This window comes from Myotis myotis, unplaced genomic scaffold, assembly GCF_014108235.1.
Source record: "Myotis myotis isolate mMyoMyo1 unplaced genomic scaffold, mMyoMyo1.p scaffold_m19_p_12, whole genome shotgun sequence".
Lineage (NCBI taxonomy): Eukaryota > Metazoa > Chordata > Mammalia > Chiroptera > Vespertilionidae > Myotis > Myotis myotis.
In genome coordinates, this window is record NW_023416316.1 from 33,642,247 (window position 1) to 33,660,987 (window position 18,741).

General features: G+C 42.8%; 1 pseudogene; it reads right to left on the reverse strand.

Annotated features, from left to right (window-relative positions):
- Positions 1-16,981: 16,981 nt before the first annotated feature.
- LOC118666787 lies at positions 16,982-17,881 on the reverse strand (annotated as a pseudogene).
- Between the last annotated feature and the right edge of the window lie 860 nt (positions 17,882-18,741).

Below are 18,741 nucleotides of genomic sequence, written 5' to 3' on the forward strand. Positions count from 1 at the left end.
TCTCTAGGGAGAGGAACCAGACATCATTACCCGGCATCCATAGCCACCATTTCTGGGCTGGGCTGTGGGCTGCATTTTGTGCCATGGGGTCTTGGAAACATCGGCTGCAATTTCGTGGGCTATTGCTCTGGGGTGGTGGCTGGGCCTTTGTCCCACTTGGAGGAAGCCAAGTGTTGCTTTGTGGGCACCAGGTTCGTGGTACCGTTTCTCTGTAAATGGCTAGTACACATCATGGCAGCTCCTGCATTGAGCATCTGCCCCCTGGTGATCAGTGTGTGTCATAGCGACTGGTCAGATGGACACTTAGCATATTAGCCTTTTATATATATACTAGAGGCCTGGTGCACAAAAATTTGTGCACTTGGGGGTGGGGGGGGTCCCTCAGCCCGGCCTGTGCCCTCTCGCAGTCTGGGACCCCTCAGGGGTGACCACTTGCTGGCTTAGGCCTGCTCCCCAGCTGATTGGGCCTAAGATGGCAATCAGACATCCCTCTGGCAGCCCGGCAGCCCTCGGGGGGTGTCCAATTGCCAGCGGGGAGCAGGCCTAAGCTGCAGTCAGACATCCTTAGTGCTGCTGAGGAGGCAGGAGAGGCTCCCATCACCACTGCTGTACTGGCAGCCATCAACCTGGCTTGTGGCTGAGCAGCACTCCACCCTGTGAGAGTGCACTGACCACCAGAGGGCAGCTTCTGCATTGAGCAATCTGCCCCGTGGTGGTCAGTGTGTGTCATAGTGACCAGTCGTTCCCAGTCTTTCTGCTGTTAGGGTCAGTTTGTATATTACCCTTTTACTATATAGGATAGAGGCCTGGTGCACGGGAGGGGGCCGGCTGGTTTGCTCTGAAGGGTGTCCCGGATCAGGGTGGGGTCCTGCTGGGGTGCCTGGCCAGCCTGGGTGAGGGGCTGATGGCTGTTTGCAGCTGGTCACACCCCCTTCAGGGTGGGGGTCCTCACTGGGGTGCCTGGCCAGTCTGGGTGAGGGGCTGAGGGCCATTTTCAGGCTGGTGGGCGACTGAAGCTCCCAGCCTCTTTTTTTTTTTCTTTTTTTTTAATTCTGGGATTTATTTACCTTCTATAGCTGTCACTGGAGCTGAGAGCCAGCTCCAGATCTGAGGCTGTGGCTGCCTGAAAGCAGATACCTGGGGTTTGTTTAGCTTCTATAATTGCAACATTGTTGCATCCGGAGCTCAGAGCTGGGCAGGTGGGGAACCTTGGCTTCCTCCATCACTGGCGCAAGCAAGTCTCATGTTCACTTCAGCTGCGTGGCTGCCAGCCGCCATCTTTGTTGGCAGTTAATTTGCATATCCTGATTAGCCAATGGGAAGCATAGTGGAGATATGGTTAATTACCATGTTTGTCTATTATTAGATAGGATACTAGAGGACTAGTGCACCAGTGGGGTCGCTTGGCCTGGCCTGCACCCTCTTGCTATCCAGGACCCATTGGGGGATGTTGGAGAGCCTGTTTCTGCCCAATCCCCGCAGGCCAGGCCAAGGGACCCCACCGGTGCACAAATCCATGCACCGGGCCTCTAGTATGCATATAAGATCTTTGGTTAATCTCTTCCCACCCTTCCCCTCCCCCCTTCCCTCTGAGATTCATTATTCTGTTCTATGTTTCCATGCCTGTGGTTTCTGCTCCTGCGTTGAGCATCTGCTCCCTGGTGGTCAGTGCGCATCATAGCTACTGGCCGTTCGGCCAGTCGGTTAGGCTTTTATCTATATAATAAAAGCCTAAGCGACTGTTATGGCGCTATGGCCGTAATGAGTGGTTGCTATGATGTGCACTGACTACCAGGGGGCAGACGCTCAATGCAGGAGCTGCCCCCTGGTAATAGTGCGCCGCTCAGCCAGAAGTCAGGCTCATGGCTGGTGAGTGCAGCGGTGGTGGCGGGGGCCTCTCCTGCCTCCACAGCAGTGCTAAGGAATAGCGAGCCAAGCAGTAAGGAGCGAGCAGGCAGGCGGTAAGGAGGGAGAGATCCCGGATTGTGAGAGGAATGTCCACCTTCCAGTTTAGGCCTGATACCCGGGGGAATGGGCCTAAGCCGGCAGGTGGACATCCCCTGAGGGGTCCTGGACTGTGAGAGGGTGCAGGCCGGGCTGAGGGAACCCCCTCCCCAGTGCACGAATATCATGCATTGGACCTCTAGTATACATAGATTATTGGAGTCTTGAAGGCAAGTAGATAATAAACTGGAAAAGTCATATTTAAAGAGATAATGGTTGATAAATTTCCAAATCAGTTTAAAGACATCAAGATACATATTCAAGAAGTGCTATTTTAGCACAATAAATCGAAATCCATCCCTAGGTACAAAGAGAAAAATCTTATAAACTGGCAGGAAAAAAGAGAATTGAGTCAAAGGAACAATAATTAAGCTGACAGTTGACTTCTCAGAAAAACCAGATAGGAAATTAGAAAACAAATAAGGCAGTAATCAAATCAGGAAACAAAATTAGATTTAATGTCCAGGGAACTGAAACCAATGGGGTAGCTAAGGTAAAGACAGAAGAAGCATTGTGGAAAATGGTAATAGAAACCTTAAAGTGAAATAACTCAGTGGTTCAAGTATGGAGTTGTGTATGTGCAAGTGACTGCATTTATGGACTCTTCCCAACATCTTCAACAATTAGCCTTTTATATCTTTGTCACAGATTTCTAGAAATTGGCTTTTTATCCTTGGTCTTCAGTGCTTTTTGTTATTCAAAGAAAAGAGAGATGTTACATAGCATTGTTTCTGACCTTTTCACAGGTTATGATTTACATGGGTCTTTTAATAGTTAGTGATGGAGAAATTAGCATAAAATTAAACCTTGCCTTGCTTGATGCAAAAGAACATGGCTATTCACTATATGATATAAAGCTAATCCAAAGCAGTCACTATCATGCTTTTTAGAACTTCAAGATAGTAACAGATGACTATGAAACAACACTTTCTATTTAGAAAGCAGAAAGGAAACTCATTTCAAAGACCTTGGTCAAAAATATTTAGCATGAACAAATATTTTAGAAATACTGTGATTTATACATTACCAATAAGAACCATATCCTTCAGTTCAACAATACTTGAAGTCAAGAATTGGTCTGTGTTAATATTTGCCTATAAAAATAGAAATGTTCCCCACCCTCTTAATAAAACCAGTGACTTGCAACCACATTCTAAAGACAGTCTTCTCAGCTGTCAAAGTCCTAAAAGCACTCTCTCAATATTTGCAATGAGTTATTGTAAGAACCAGTGTTTATATTTTAAAAATGTATACCAAATAATATCATGCCTACTTCAAATCTCCTAACAACTTCTACCTGCATCTGTCCTCATTATATAGCCTATACTATCTTTATGCTTTGGCCTTGTCTGTTTGATATCAGGATAAAGAAAGGAAGCAAGAGAAAAGATTTTGGCAGATGCGAAGCCATAATTAATGGAGGTGTTTATGTCGAGACCTTGACAACGTGACTGCCAAAAGTTGCATCTGAAATTTGAGATGCCCTGAAATAAAGATAGACTCTGTGAGCATTTTCCAAATAGATCCAGTTCAGGCAAGGGCAAATGAGTAATGCTTGAACCAGTGGCAGAAAAAAAGATCAAGAATTAGTACGACTATGTGACACTGACCCAGTCATGAGGAAATGCATAACTGAGGTAATGAACAGATCCAGGACCCAATGCCTTGCTTTCAGCCTTGCTTCCCAACACCTATATAACCTGAGAGGAAAACTTTCCTACTCATTGAAGAGTATGCAGCTTTGCATGGAAATACTTGGCCAGAAATAAAGATGGCCACATATGTGTGTCTTAATTCTATAATATAATTAATTAAGAAAAAATGAGGAATTATTGAAGCAGATAACAATTTAAAATAGTATTCTGTGACCGCAATGTTTTCTTCCCATAAATCCTTAATGCGAAAGGGAACAATGTAAGAAACTCTTCTATGCTGATTATTAAGCTAAGTGATAATCTTTATAATCCCTTGGAATATAAATTCTGTGAGACTCAGGGTGATGGGAAGCAGAGAGGAAAAGAAACTCAAGTACTCTTTGCAGGCCTTGGCTTTTTACCATCTGCTTGTTGATTCATTGGTCCCATTTCTTTCTCATCTGTTTATTTGCATAGCGGCACCAGCTGCCCCCTCACATTTGAATTGCCTGACTTAATCAGACAGGCCCCTGATTGAGAACTGAATTACAAATTGGCAGATGAATACCAAATTGTTTTTAATATGACACAGTTCTGGGTGCTTTGTGCCCATGCTATAACTGTTTGCTGGCAGTTACGATAACCAGCAGCGTTCCTTTCATCTTGAAGAGAAAGGCAAAAGGCATTCAAAAGAAGCCTTTGAATTTTGTACTCAGAATTTCCACTCATCTGCCTAATGTTCTTTTTTTTTTAATTAGAAGGATACACATATGACTTAATTAATCAAGCCTGTCTTCAGGAATTATGCGTTTATTAATGGTTTCTGCACTCAAGCACATTATTAAGGGATTTGTGCTAAGCACCTGACATAAAGCAGACTAATTTTGCTTGCTTTGCTTAATGTATTGAGAAACTGAGTGTTGATCAGATTTCAAAACATTCAAGCTATGAACTAATGTCCTATTTAGAGAGTTTAAAAATTCATTGTGTTGGCAATCTAGCTTTATAATTTCTTTACAAGGTACTTGGTAATGGGAAAGAAAGAATAATGTGATGGGAGAAAAAGCATCAAAAGGTGAAAGAGAAGGAAAGACTCGAGGGGAAAGCCCCTGAGGGCAGAACAAGGCCTTTAGAAATTGAATTTGTGGTCCTTGCTTTGGTCTTCCCATGGTGTTTGGTGACTACTTCTGAAGGGATCTTGCAAAGCCCCCCACTGGGCATATGAATGGCTGAAATGATTGGATTGCACCTATTATATCATACAGACCTTGTTAGAGGACTGAGTATGTTAATCCATATTCAAATGTCTCATCTAATTGTATCCTGAGCTCCTTAAATTACTGACCATTTTGATCTTTTATTCATAACAGTGATTAAAAAATATGTTACCTGGTATGGTCAATACCATTATTAAAAAGACATATGTTGAACCAGGAATTCCTCCACCTAGACCATCAAAATTTAACACATCCAGTTCTCATTCTCATGGTTTTCATAACTGAATAATAATATGAGAAATACATCATAGGATTCTCTCTGTATCTACAGTAAAAAAGAAATCTGGTTGACCACACGGAGAACAAGCTTTATGAATTTAGGACATTTTCCAAGTTGTCCCATTTGCAGCAGACAGTGGCTGGATGATGTCATGGAAGGGTAGCTCTCTGAAAGCTGCAACTGTTAAAACCCTGCTCTTCAGCACCGTTCTAGGAAAGCAGAAAACACGGAGCACCTCTGAGTTCAGTGTACCATGGCGGTGAAGAGAAAGGCTTCTTGAGTCAAATGGCTGGCCTGGATTGGAATCTTGGCTCTCCCACCTAGCAGTTTAACAACCATCTACAACTCATGTAGCCTCTCTAAATCTCACCTCTAAGATGTGGACAATAATAATATCTACTGTTTAGATTTGTTGTGATGATTGAATAAGATAAGACCAGTAAACATTCAAAGTATGTTCACATTATTATTTACTTACTAGAGGCCCTATGCACGAAATTCATATAAGGGCTTTGGTCCCGGCCCGTGCCTCCTGCCATTGCAGGAGCCTCTGCTGCCTCTGCCTTGGCCCCTTCCCACTGAGGCTTTGTTCAGAAGGAAGGACGTCTGGAAGAACGTCCAGTCTAATTAGCATATTACACTTTTATTATTATATATCAGCCATGCGCTATAGAATTGATTAGCTTAAACTACACCCTTTTTGAAACAAACGAGAAAAGCATTATCACACCTTATCATGAAAAGATTACTTGAAAGAATACTTTTACTAGCTTTTCTTAATCTTCAATGATTCCTTAAGTAATGCAGTTTAGCTGCTGTAGACATTGCTACAGCAATTAAGCTGCTCTCAGGATTGAAACCTAGTCTGGTGGTCCTAGGGACACTTTTTAGAACTTATTTTACTTGGTTTCCATATCTGGATCTCTGAACAGACAAGGATGGTATCAGACTGGTGTAACTGAGAGCCATCATCATGAGAGAGGCACTGTGGAGAAATAGATAGACAGCCTGGCATGGAGTCTGGGCTGCCCCATCTTATTTAAGATAAATCTTCTGTGCTAAAAATCTTCTGTGGGCTGTCTCAGTGCTTTAAGTTCCCATTATGTCAACGTGGGTTCTGGCAGGGAAATAAGCACTCTGAAGGAAATCAATTTATGGCATTATCAGCTATTATTAGTTCTTAAAAGAGCTAAGTGATGGTTCAGATAGAATGGCACATAAAAAAAAAAGATTTTGAATAATTAAGGAATTGGTGTATTGGAATGACTAGAGTACATTTCCTGTAGTGAAATGTTAATATGAAGCAAGGATACTGGGGAGCATGATTAGAGAAGTAAATTATTGCATATATTTTACCCTGTCATCTATATATATAAAAGCCTAAGCGACCATCTGACCATTCAACCCTCCAACTGGTAGCTATGACATGCAATGACCACCAGGGGGCAGATGCTCTGACCAGTAGCTATGATGCACACTGACCACCAAGGGGCAGACACTCAACGCAGGAGCTGCCAAGCTGCGGTGACTTGGCAGCTGCAGTTCTGTGGTGATGCACCTGGAACCAGAGAGAAGGGAGCCTGATTCTAGGGTGTATCACCCAAGAACCACCCTCTTGCAATCTGGGACCCCTCAGGGGATGTTGGAGAGCTGGTTTCATCCTGATCCCTGCAGGCTAAGCCAAGGAACCCCACCTGTGCATGAATCCGTGCACCAGGGCTTTAATAATAATAATAATAATAATAATAATAATAATAATAATAAAAGCATAATATGCTAATTAGACTGGACAACTGAATGACCTTCCAGATGTCCTTCCAGATGTCCTTCCGGACGAAGTCGTGGCAGTGGAGGCCGAGGCAGAGGCAGTTAGGGGTGATCAGGCAGGCAGGCGAGTGTTTAGGGGGGATCAGACAGGCAGACAGAGTGGTTAGGAGCAATCAGGCAGGCAGGTGAGTGGTTAGGGGCAATCAGGCAGGCAGGTGAGCAGTTAGAGGAGATCAGGCAGGCAGGTAGGTGAGCAGTTAGGAGCCAGCGGTCCTGGATTGTGAGAGGGTGCAGGCTAGGCTAGGGACCATCCCGCCCCTACCCCCCGCCGCCACTCCGCTCCCCCCCCACTCCGTGCAAGAATTTCATGCACCGGACCTCTAGTTTAATAACAAGAAAAATGGAAACCACCACATTGCCACCGCTGCTTATTGAAATCTTTCTATTTGCCAGGTACCTTACCAAATATATTATAACCACAACTGAATTTAATCCTCACAGTCACCCCAGAAATTAAATACAATTAATGCCCTTTCAAAAAAAAAACACAAAACACACCTAAAGATATAAGAGATTAAGCAATCGGCTAGAGTTCATGAAACAAGTACTTTTTGAGTGATATTGTATGACAGGCATGGTTCTACCTTTTGGGCTGTAACAGTGAACAAAACCTGCTCCTGTGGGGCTTATATTCTACTGGGTAAGGTAAAGAAAAGTCTTCACAGCATTTGGAAAAGACCAGTTGTTCATAGCGTTAGACCAGCGTTAAATGAGTTCAGTTGATTAAAAACAACTTGATTCAGTAAACATACTTTGGCAAACCAACCTGATACAGCTTCTCCTTTCTGAAAATCAGGCCATCATAAACAGACACACTATTAAACACACCGAGTCCCAACTAAACAGAGTCTTACATGAGTACCTCTGCTTTTATAGATGATGTCAACTCCTTTACACATCTGAGAATCTGCCAATTCCTGAACTGCACAGTTAAAAAAATTTCCACCTAAAATCAGCAGTGTGATTTACAGAAGGAGAGTAGGCTTAATAAATCTATCTATCTTGTTTTCAGGAAAGGAATAATTGTATTGCTGACCAAGAAGGCAGACATAGACGTTGACCTTAAATCCTGGTTTAGAGCTACAATAAGAGCCATAATGAAAGATTTTTTTTCTTGAGGTCAAGAATACAGACAAGTAAATATTTATTGCAGAATTTAGAAATCTTTAAAGATAATTCTAGATATCAGGTTTGCAATAACAGATTTATTTAAGCTAGTCAATTTGTTAGCCTCTTATCATGGGAAAATGGTTAAAAGAAGCATGAAGGGAAAGACTAGGAGAATATGTAAGTAACCAAGCTGTGCATAATTAAGTCTGCCTTTGAGAAGAAAAATATAAAATGCATTAAATAAGTCAATTTTAGAAGCCTCTTCCTTAAGTAACGGTGAGTTAAAAATGTAGAATTTCAAATAAAATAAAGACAAACAAATAGGTGATTTTAAAATGGGCTCAGCCTGAAATAATCAGAAAAAATAAGTTGGAATTGGAAATTGCCAATTTTGAAGATCTCTAAAGTGCGGTAAGCAGTTTAAAAAAAAATAGCAACAAAGCAAACAATCTAGAAATAAAAATAAAGTCTGGGCTCTTTAGGTAAAACCTAAAATGAAAATAAGAATAAAAAGTCTAAGAATGAAGAGCTCATAAATAAGGACACCCATAAGATGTTGCAAGGAAACAGGTCATTGGAAGAGCCAATGTCCCTTATTATTCAAGAAACAAAAGGACAACTCTCCAAAATATGTCCAGTGATGCTACTTCAAGGGAAACATTAGTGTCCCTGCCCTTCTTCTGAACTCACAAGGTGTATGATCTGGAAATATAAACCAATAATACTATAGTTTCTTGTTGAATTGTTATACTCTAGTTATCATTATTCTCACTACCATAGACTATAAGTCCCCTTAGAATATTGAAACCACTCAAATAGTTGGAATTTATAACAATCCTAAGCTTTTCCCATGTCTGAATTTTTAAATATTGCTTTGGGACCGTTGTCAGAACACACTTTTCTTCTCTGTCACTCACCCCTACATATGTAGTAGAGATATACTTTGCAAATGGAACTGCTAGACAGAATGTACCACAGAAGAATTTTTGTAAAAGAAACATACAATTTCTTCTCACATAATCAAATTATAGCTGATCTGGATTTACAGATAATATATCACATTATGTATGATTTAGGAAATAGCTGAGAATTAGCTATGGTTCTAGGATAGCTATGGGAAAAATACTCTATAATTGGAGCTCAACTCATATGAGTTCAGATTGATTCTTGTAACCCTTTACCTAAAAATTATTCAATATCCCCTTGAAACTGAAGCCAAGGAAGGACGTAGGCCTTTTGTGAGCTGCTTACTAGACAAAGGACTGACATTAATTGCATCAGTTCTTATCACCCTCAAAACTATGGAAAGGTGGAAAGGACGAATGGAATATTAAAATTGCAGTGATCTAAACTATTGGATACCTGTGAACTCCTATGGCCTAAAATAATATCCTTAACTCTTAGTCCTGTACTCTTACCTTTCAAGAACTCATATATTGTCTTTCTCTGAACTAGTCACTGGCAGGCTTATGTGACTGGAAATATCTCCTTTCTTTGTTTTTTATTGTGGTAAATTTATATGACATGGTGTTTACATTCAACCATTTTTAAGTGTACAATTCAAAAGGGTGCCCAGAATTATAAGGGAATACTATGAATAATTTTATGCTAAATAATTAGATAACATAGATTAAATGAGCAGATTCATAGAAACAAACAACTGAAACTGACTCTAGAAGAAATAGAGAATCTGAATAAGGCATTATCAAGTAAAGAGATTGAGACCTAGGGAAAGAGCATTGCATTTAGAGGGAAAATCAAAACCCTCAGTGGGGAGAGTACCTGGTTCGTTCAGAGGATGGCAGGGAGGCGGATGCCACAGAGCGAAGGAATGAAATTATGGTGGGAGATAAAGTCAGAGTAGATAATGAGGTGAAGTATTAGCTAGGTTAAGTTTCGTAGCATTTTTAACTTCAAATCCTAGTGCATTAACAAAACTGTTGTTTCTATTTTGTGTTGGCAGGGACTCAGCTCCAAGTAGTTTCTTAACACATTGCGGACCAGTAGTTTTACTGTTAGATTTACCCAGTGGCCAGATAAGTTTCTATTGAACGAGTACAAAAAACGTTTTACATAAATGTTAAAGGCACTCTTTAAAATTAAATACCCATTGCATTTTGAAGTTATTTATTACATGTTCTTACAAGCTAATATCTTTTTAAAGTATGATACTTTGTAAGACACTGTGTAATATGAAGCGATAATTCTCATGATCCGTCCGCAATGTGTTAAGTACCTAAAATAGCATCTTTGCCATCTTGTCCTAGTACTATTTAGAACATGTGGACTCCTTGATTATTACAAAAGAGGAGGAGATAGGCAGAGTATTGTATCATGTTCTTCTATATTTTGGCCCCAGAAAATTACAGAGTCTGAGGAATGTGGTGGAGCAGTGGACTTTTTACTAGTGAGCCCCATTTTAAAACATCGTTATAGGAGGGTAGGGAGCAGGATCTTTGAAGGTCATTGCAGAGTTAAGTGTGATCAGCAGCTACTGGAGATTTTAATTTATACATCTTAACAGGATCACTCTGGCTCCCACGTTATATGGAAAATAACAGAAGAAACTTAAGGTTGGAAGCAGAGAGACAGATAAATGCAGAGCCTATTGCAATAATTTGGGCATAGGATGATCCCTGGGACCAGCATGGTAATGGCGAAGGTAATCAGAATTGGTCAGATTCTTTGTGTATTTGAGTGTAAGGCAAATGTATTCTACTAGAGGCCCGGTGAACAAAAATTTGTGCACTTGGGGGAAGAGGGGGTCCTTCAGTCCGGTCTGTGCCCTCTCGCAGTCTGGGACCCCTCGGGAGATAACGACCTGCTGGCTTAGGCCTGCTCCCGGGTGGCAGAGGGCAGGCCCAATCCCTAGGTGCAGCCCCTGGTGGGGCTCAGAGCAGGGCCGATTGGGGAGTTGGGGCGCTGCCCCCTGTCATGCACAGAGCAGGGCAGATCGGGAGGTTGCAATGGCACCCCTAGTCATGCTCAGGGTAGGCCCGATTAGGGGGTTGGGGCACCGCCCCCTGACACACTCAAGGCATAGTCGATGGGGAGGTTGTGGCGCCACCCCCTGTCACGCACAGAGCAGGGCCGATAGGGGAGTTGGGGCACCACCCCCTGTCACACACACAGCAGGGCGGATCAGGGGGTTGGGGCGCCGCACCCTGTCACACTCGGGGCAGGGCCGATGGGGAGGTTATGGCTCTACCCTGTCACACACAGAGCAGGGCCCGTGGGGGGGGCGGTTGGGGTGCCACACCCTGTCACACACAGAGCAGGGCCAATCAGGGGTTGGGGCACCACACCCTGTCACACACAGAGCTGCAGGGCGATCAGGGGGTTGGGGAGCTCCCTCTTATCAGGTACAGAGCAGGGCTGATCAGGGGGTTGGGGCGCCTTCCCCTGTCATGAACAGAGCAGGGCGGATAGGGAGGTTGTGGCCCTGCTCCCTGTCCACACAGAGCCACAGGGCGATCAGTGGGTTTCGGTGCTGCCCCCTGTCACAATGATCCCGGTGCCGGGAGGCCTCTCGGCTCTGCTGATCCCGGTGCTGGGAGGCATATTACCCTTTTACTATATAGGATAGAGGCCTGGTGCATGGGTGGGGGCCGGCTGGTTTGCCCTGAAGGGTGTCCTGGATCAGGGTGGGGGTCCCCACTGGGGTGCCTGGCCAGCCTGGGTGAGGGGATGATGGCTGTTTGCAGCTGGTCACACACCCTTCAGGGTGGGGGTCTCCACTGGGGTGCCTGGCCAGTCTGGGTGAGGGGCTGAGGGCTGTTTTCAGGCTGGCAGGTGACTGAAGCTCCCAACTGCTCCTTTTTTTCTTTTTCTTTTTTTTTTTTTTTTTTATTCTGGGCCAGCTTTAGCTCTGAGGCTTGGCTCCAGCTCTGAGGCCTCAGCTGCTGAAAGCAGGTTTCTGGTTTGTTTGGGTTCTATAATCGAAACACTGTTTCAACTCCAGCTCTGAGATCCCAGCTGGCTGAAAGCAGGTTTCCGGGGTTTTGTTTAGCTTCTATATTTGTAACAATGTTTCAAACTGCAAGCTCAGAGGCCAGCAGTGGCAGGCAGGGAACGTTGGAGTCCTCCATCACTGAAGCAAGCAAGCTTCATGTTCACTTCAAGCTGCCTGGCTGCCGGCCGCCATCTTGGCTGGCAGTTAATTTGCATATCTGATTAGCCAATGGGAAGGGTAGCGGAGGTACAGCTAATTACCATGTTTCTCTTTTATTAGGTAGGATTAGTTAGCTAAATGTCATGCATAAGAGAAAGAAGAGTTAAGTATAATTTTGTTTTGCTTTTTATATTGAGCCAGTGTAAGGCTGGAGGTGCTATTTATTGAGATTAGTAAAACTATGGGAAGAGTAGATTTTAGGGGGAAAATACCAGGAGTTTCACTTTTAACATGTAAATCTGAGATGCCTATTATATATTCCAATTACTATATGCAATAAATGGTTGGATATGAATTTGGGGTGTGGAGGAGCTCTTAGTAGAGATAAATTATTGGCATTATTAAGCATTAGAATTTGAATCTAGAGCCATTCTAAAGCCCAGTCTCTTAACCGCCTTTATGATTGCCTGGAAAACTAAGGGAGGAAAAGTTTGCTAAATCTTAAACTTAATAAAAATATAATGCATGTTATTCTATAACTTGCCTGAATGCACACTTACTTTATCTGAAATAATATTACAATATTAGCTAACCAACAGTAAACTCTGCTTTGTGGTCAGTTTTGGTTTGGCAGTGATGCCTCACATATGACAGCCTGCGTATTTTATTTTTAATCTTTTGTGATTAGGGAATTAAGCAAAGAATGTTTTTCTTATTCTTGATGGCAAAAAATAATTTCTGGGATGTTAAATATAAATTTTTGGCCAATCACTTATAAAAGAAGAAACTCCACTATCAGATTCTACAATCACATCTGTTTTTTAAAATAATCTTTCTATTTTAAAAAACATTTTCCTCTTAATAGTTAAGGTTCAGAACTCCTCTTAGATATGAAATGAAGTCCTGTATGGTGTGGCAAGAATTATTTAAATAGTTATTTTCTTTTTAATCAATAGCAATACTCTTTTAAAAAATTATCTTTATTTTTAAAAGTGTTACAGGTATCCCCTTTGCCCTCCCCATTGACCCCCTATACCCGTCTGTCCCCCCTCCCCCAGGCTTATTGTACTATTTTCTGTGTCCATGGGTTATACATATATGCATATAAGTTCTTTGGTTAATCTCTTCCCATCCCACTCCCCTCTTCCCTCTGAGATCCTTCAGTCTGTTCCATGCTTCCATATCTCTGGATCTATTTTGCTTGTCAGTTTATTTTGTTTATTATATTCCACATATAAGTGAGGTCTTTTATGTGGTGATATTTGCCTTTCTCTGACTGACTTATTTTGCATAATATTTTTCAGGTCCCTCCATGTTGTCTCAAAGAATAAGAGATCCTTCTTTTTTACAGCTGCACTAGAGGCCCGATGCACAAAATTTGTGCAAGAGTAGGCCTTCCTTCCCCTGGCTACCGGCACTGGCTTCCCTCCGGCACCCGGGACCCGGGCTTTCCTCGCAGCCCTGGCTTTGTCTGGAATGTTATCCAGAAGGATGTCCCATCCAATTAGCATATTACACTCTTATTATTATAGACTAGAGGCCTGGTGCACTAATTCATGCACCAGTGGGGCCCCTCAGCCTGGCCTGTAGGATTGGGCTGAAATTGGCTCTCTGACATCCCCTGAGGGGGTCCCAGATTGTGAGAGGGTGCAGGCCAGGCCAAGGGATACCAGCAGTGCACGATCGGGGCTGGGGAGGGATGTGGGAGGTTGGCCAGCCAGGAAGGGACTGTGGGAGGGCTCCAGAGTGTGTACATCCCATCTCACTCAGTCCCAATCAGCTGGACTCAGCAGCAAGCTAACCTACCAGTTGGAGCGTCTGCCCCCTGGTGGTCAGTGCACATCGTAGCGAGCGGTTGAGCGGCCTTAGCATATCATTAGCATATTATGCTTTGATTGGTTAAACGGCTGACCAGTTGACCAGACACTTAGCATATTAGGCTTTTATTATATAGGACTAGAGGCCTGGTGCACAAAAATTTGTGCACTTAGGAGGGGGTTCCCTTAGCCCAGCCTGTGCCCTCTTGCAGTCTGGGACCCCTTGGGGGATGACTACCTGCTGGCTTAGGCCTGCTCCCCAGGGGATTGGGCCTAAGCTGGCAATCAGACATCCCTCTGGCAGCCCGGCAGCCCTTGGGGAATGTCCACTTGCCAGTGGGGAGCAGGCCTAAGCTGCAGTCAGACATCCTTAGCGCTGCTGAGGAGGCAGGAGAGGCTCCCACCACTACTGCTGTACTGGCAGCCATCAGTCTGGCTGTGGCTGAGCAGAACTCCCCCATATGAGAGCGCACTGACAACCAGAGGGCAGCTCCTGCATTGAGCGTCTGCCCCCTGGTGGTCAGTGTGTGTCATAGTGACCAGTCGTTCCCAGTCTTTCTGCTGTTAGGGTCAGTTTGCATATTACCCTTTTACTATATAGAATAGAGGCCTGGTGCACGGGTGGGGGCCGGCTGGTTTGCTCTGAAGGGTGTCCAGGATCAGGGTGGGGGTCCCACTGGGGTGCCTGGCCAGCCTGGGTGAGGGGCTGATGGCTGTTTGCAGCTGGTCACACCCCCTTCAGGGTGGGGGTCCCCACTGGGGTGCCTGGCCAGTCTGGGTGAGGGGCTGAGGGCCGTTTTCAGGCTGGCCGGTGACTGAAGCTCCCAGCCTCTCCTTCTTTTCTTTTTTTTTTTTATTCTGGGATTTATTTACCTTCTATAATTGAAACTTTGTTGCCGTCACTGGAGCTGAGAGCCAGCTCCTACTCGTTCCAGCTCTGAGGCCACGGCCTGCTGAAAGCAGGTATCTGGGGTTTGTTTAGCTTCTATAATTGAAACTTTGTTGCTTTCAGAGCTCAGAGCTGGGCCGCGGCAGGCGGGGAACCTTGGCTTCCTCCATCACTGGAGCAAGCAAGCCTCCTGCTCGCTTCAGCTGCGTGGCTGCCGGCTGCCATCTTGGTTGGGTTAATTTGCATATAGTGCTGATTAGCCGATGGGATGTGTAGCAAAGGTATGGCCAATTACCATGTTTGTCTATTATTAGATAGGATGGTACTCCATTGTGTAAATGTACCACATCTTTTTATTTACTCATTTACTGATGGGCACTTGGGCTGTTTCTAAATCTTAGCTATTGTAAATTGTGCTACTATGTACATGGGGCTGCATGTATTCTTTCTGATTGGTGTTTTGGGATTCTTAGGATATATTCCTAGAAGTGGGCTCACAGTGTCAAATGGCAGATCCATTTTTAATTGTTTGAGGAAACTCCATACTGTTTTCCATAGTGGCTGCACCGATCTGCATTCCCACCAGCAGTGTACCAGGGTTCCCTTTACTCCCCTTCCTCATCAGTACTATCTCTTAACAGTGGGAAACAAACAAAAATCCATTGATAACAAGCAAATATCAGACATTATTTTACCTGTTATAGAAAAGTATATTCTCTTGGAAGTGATATCAAGGGATGCCTGTCAGTGGCTGTCAAACATTTTATAGACAGTAGTCATGAAACTTAAATTTTCATAGCAGCAGAATTATTATGTCAAGGCCAACCAAAAATAGGGCTATAATTCCTCTAGCCTGTATCATTAGAAATCTTTTGCAAGACATATGCTTATAAGATGATTAGAATTTTTACCATGACACAAAATTGATGATTCATAAATTATACATTTGTCTACATTGTTACAAAATTGTGCTACACTTTTATGTGCTTAATGTATTCTCAGTGTCCATAACCTATGATTCAGTTTTGAAAGCATCTAAGGTTAAAAAAAAAAAGCCAAGCATACCCAATCTTCCTAGAGAGTTCATATGCATCCCCAGTTATATCTGCAATTAAAGAGGTGATAGCAAATGGAAACAAACAATAAAAGAAAGTTACAGTTTTTATTGCTTTCAGGCCCCAACTATGTACCCAGGTAAGGGCTTTGCATAGCAGCAAGAATTGAATTCAATGGGCCTACGTACTGTGAAGTTTAGGATTGGAAATGAATTTAGAAAGATATCTGCTTTCAAGCGAATAAGATCCCTTACTGTCCTGAACTGATAGATTTTTTTCTGGCTGGCATGTTCACCCAGTTTTCCCCCTGAGGACATACTTCCTGTTCCCTCATGCTGAAAAAGGAGAGTGAATGGCCAATTCTTAATCTGTTTAGCATTGCTGTTTGTTTTGAGAATCTGCTGAAAATGTATACATGATGAAAGATATAATTGTTTATGAGTAATATCAAGGTTTATATCTACAGATCTGAAGTTTCAACCTTAGGTAAATCACATTTGTTTTTGGACATGACAGATGCTGCATCATTATTGTATTATTTAGGAGGCAGAAATGGATCTAAAAGGAATTATTTAAAACAAAAATCTTAACTTTTATGATATATTAGTGGCCTGGTGCATGAATTCATGCACATTGAAAGGAAATTAATTACAAGAAATATATATATGTATACACACACACACACACACACACACATATATATACACACACACACACACACAAATATATACACACATATGTATATATATTTTTTCACATAAGGAAGCATTTATTTGAGGTTTAACATGAAATCATACAAATAAAATTTGTATAAACCCAAATCCACATTGAATCATAGCACAGATAGCAAAAGACAAAGTAAAAACAAAGAAAGCTAATTGGTGACTGTATACAGTTGAACACAGTTGTGTCTTGTATACTAGAAAGTTTTTACAAAATAATCATGTTAGAGCAAGAGAAGACCAATCAATCTTCAATGTTGTCCTGCCAGAAGGATTACTTTAGCAATCCCCTCCTGTTTTCTCCAATGTCCTCCTTTAGTGTGGCTGATAATTATTTTGGTGATTGCCTCACCCTTGAAATGCCTTGCCATAAGTGCACTGTTGGCCACTGTAGTCTGCATATCCCTGTCCATATCCGTAGGTCCCATAGTTATACCCCGTATAATCATAGCCACTATAGTTTTGATCACCACCATAGGCACTATTGTAATATCCTTGATCATAATAGTTATTAAATCCTTGGTTCCAATTTTGGCCCTGACCTCAGCCTCGAACCCTAGTACCACCTCTTCCACCAGCTGCAGCACCTCATCCTCCCTTTTGTTATTGCTGTTGCTGCCTATATACCTCTTTGGGTTGGGCAACTTTGATTTCACACTTCCCAGAACCAAGTTGATGATATCTGCTTTCTAACAATTTCTTTACTGGCTCCTCATCTGTATATGTGATAAAACAAAAACCTCTTCTCTCATTTGTTTTTGTATCCATGGGAAGTTCAATATTTTCAATCTCTCCAAAATATTCTTTAATTTGTTCTTCAGAAGTATCTGGGCTCAATCCACTCACAAAAACCTTTTTTGGGGGCTCCTTCCCTTTTAAAGCGTTTGCCCTTTTGGGGGGTCTATCAGTTTGCCATCCAGTTTGTGTTCCTTCAGTTCCAAAACTGTATCAACACTAGCAGCATCTTTGAAAAGCACAAATCTAAATCCTCTTGATCGTCCAGTTACTGGATCTATTTTAATTGTGCAGTCTACAACTTCCCCAAAATTGAGACAAATATTCAGTCAGATCTTTCTTGCTTGTTTCCCAGATCAAGCCTCCAATAAACATTTTACCATCATCCTGCTGATTCTTGCTCGCGTTGATCTTGGATCCCTCTGCGAACTCCTCCGTGTTGCTGTACTCATTCATGTCCTCCATGGCAGTGGCCTTGTCAGCCTGTGGGTGCTGGCATGCAGTTTGGGTCGCGGCAGTAGTGGCAGAGAGTTGTATGGAGCTGGATTTAAAATGGAAGTGGAAGAGCTAGAAGAAATATTTTAATATCACTATTCTCCCTTTCTCTATTATAGAAGTGTCAATCAAATTCACAATCGACAATGACAGATTGAACACCCACGTGAGATTGGCGCCAGTGAGAGCTTTACTAGTATATGTATTGCACCTGTGCGAGTCAACTTAGTTTTTATAGATATAGAATAAGCTTGTTCATTAGACCTGCTTTTTGATTTAACTAAACTTTTTCCAGCCCAGTGAAGCACCCCAACTTCTCTTTCAGGTAATTGTCAACAACACAGCAGTAAATATCAACACAAAGCAGATTATTATTGTATATCATGCAGGGAGAACAAAGGGTAAATATTTAACTGCAGCAGTGTTTGACCATATTCTGCGCAGTGAGAAAACCTGAAGTCATTTTCAAGGTCCACCATTTGTTTCTTCTTTTCAGTCGGGTCAAGTTTTTAAGCTTTCTAAATCTGCTTTCTGGCTAATGAAGAGAAAATAGGGTTCCACCGAGTCTCCTATCTACCTATTCTAGGACTTCTGTGAGGATCAAATGAGATGAGTCATGGGAAAACGCTTCACAGACATTTGGTTACAGTGTAAAATGATTCCACTTGACTATAAAGCAAGTCCTGTTCCTGGGCTGAAGAAACTCCAAAGAGGCTAGCCGCTAGGGAGAGAACAGGCGTTGCTATGTGATGTCATTACCCGGTGGCCTACAGCCACCGTTTCAGGGCTAGGCTGGGCTGTGGGCTGCATTTTGTGCCATGGGGTCTCAGCAATGTCAGCTGTGA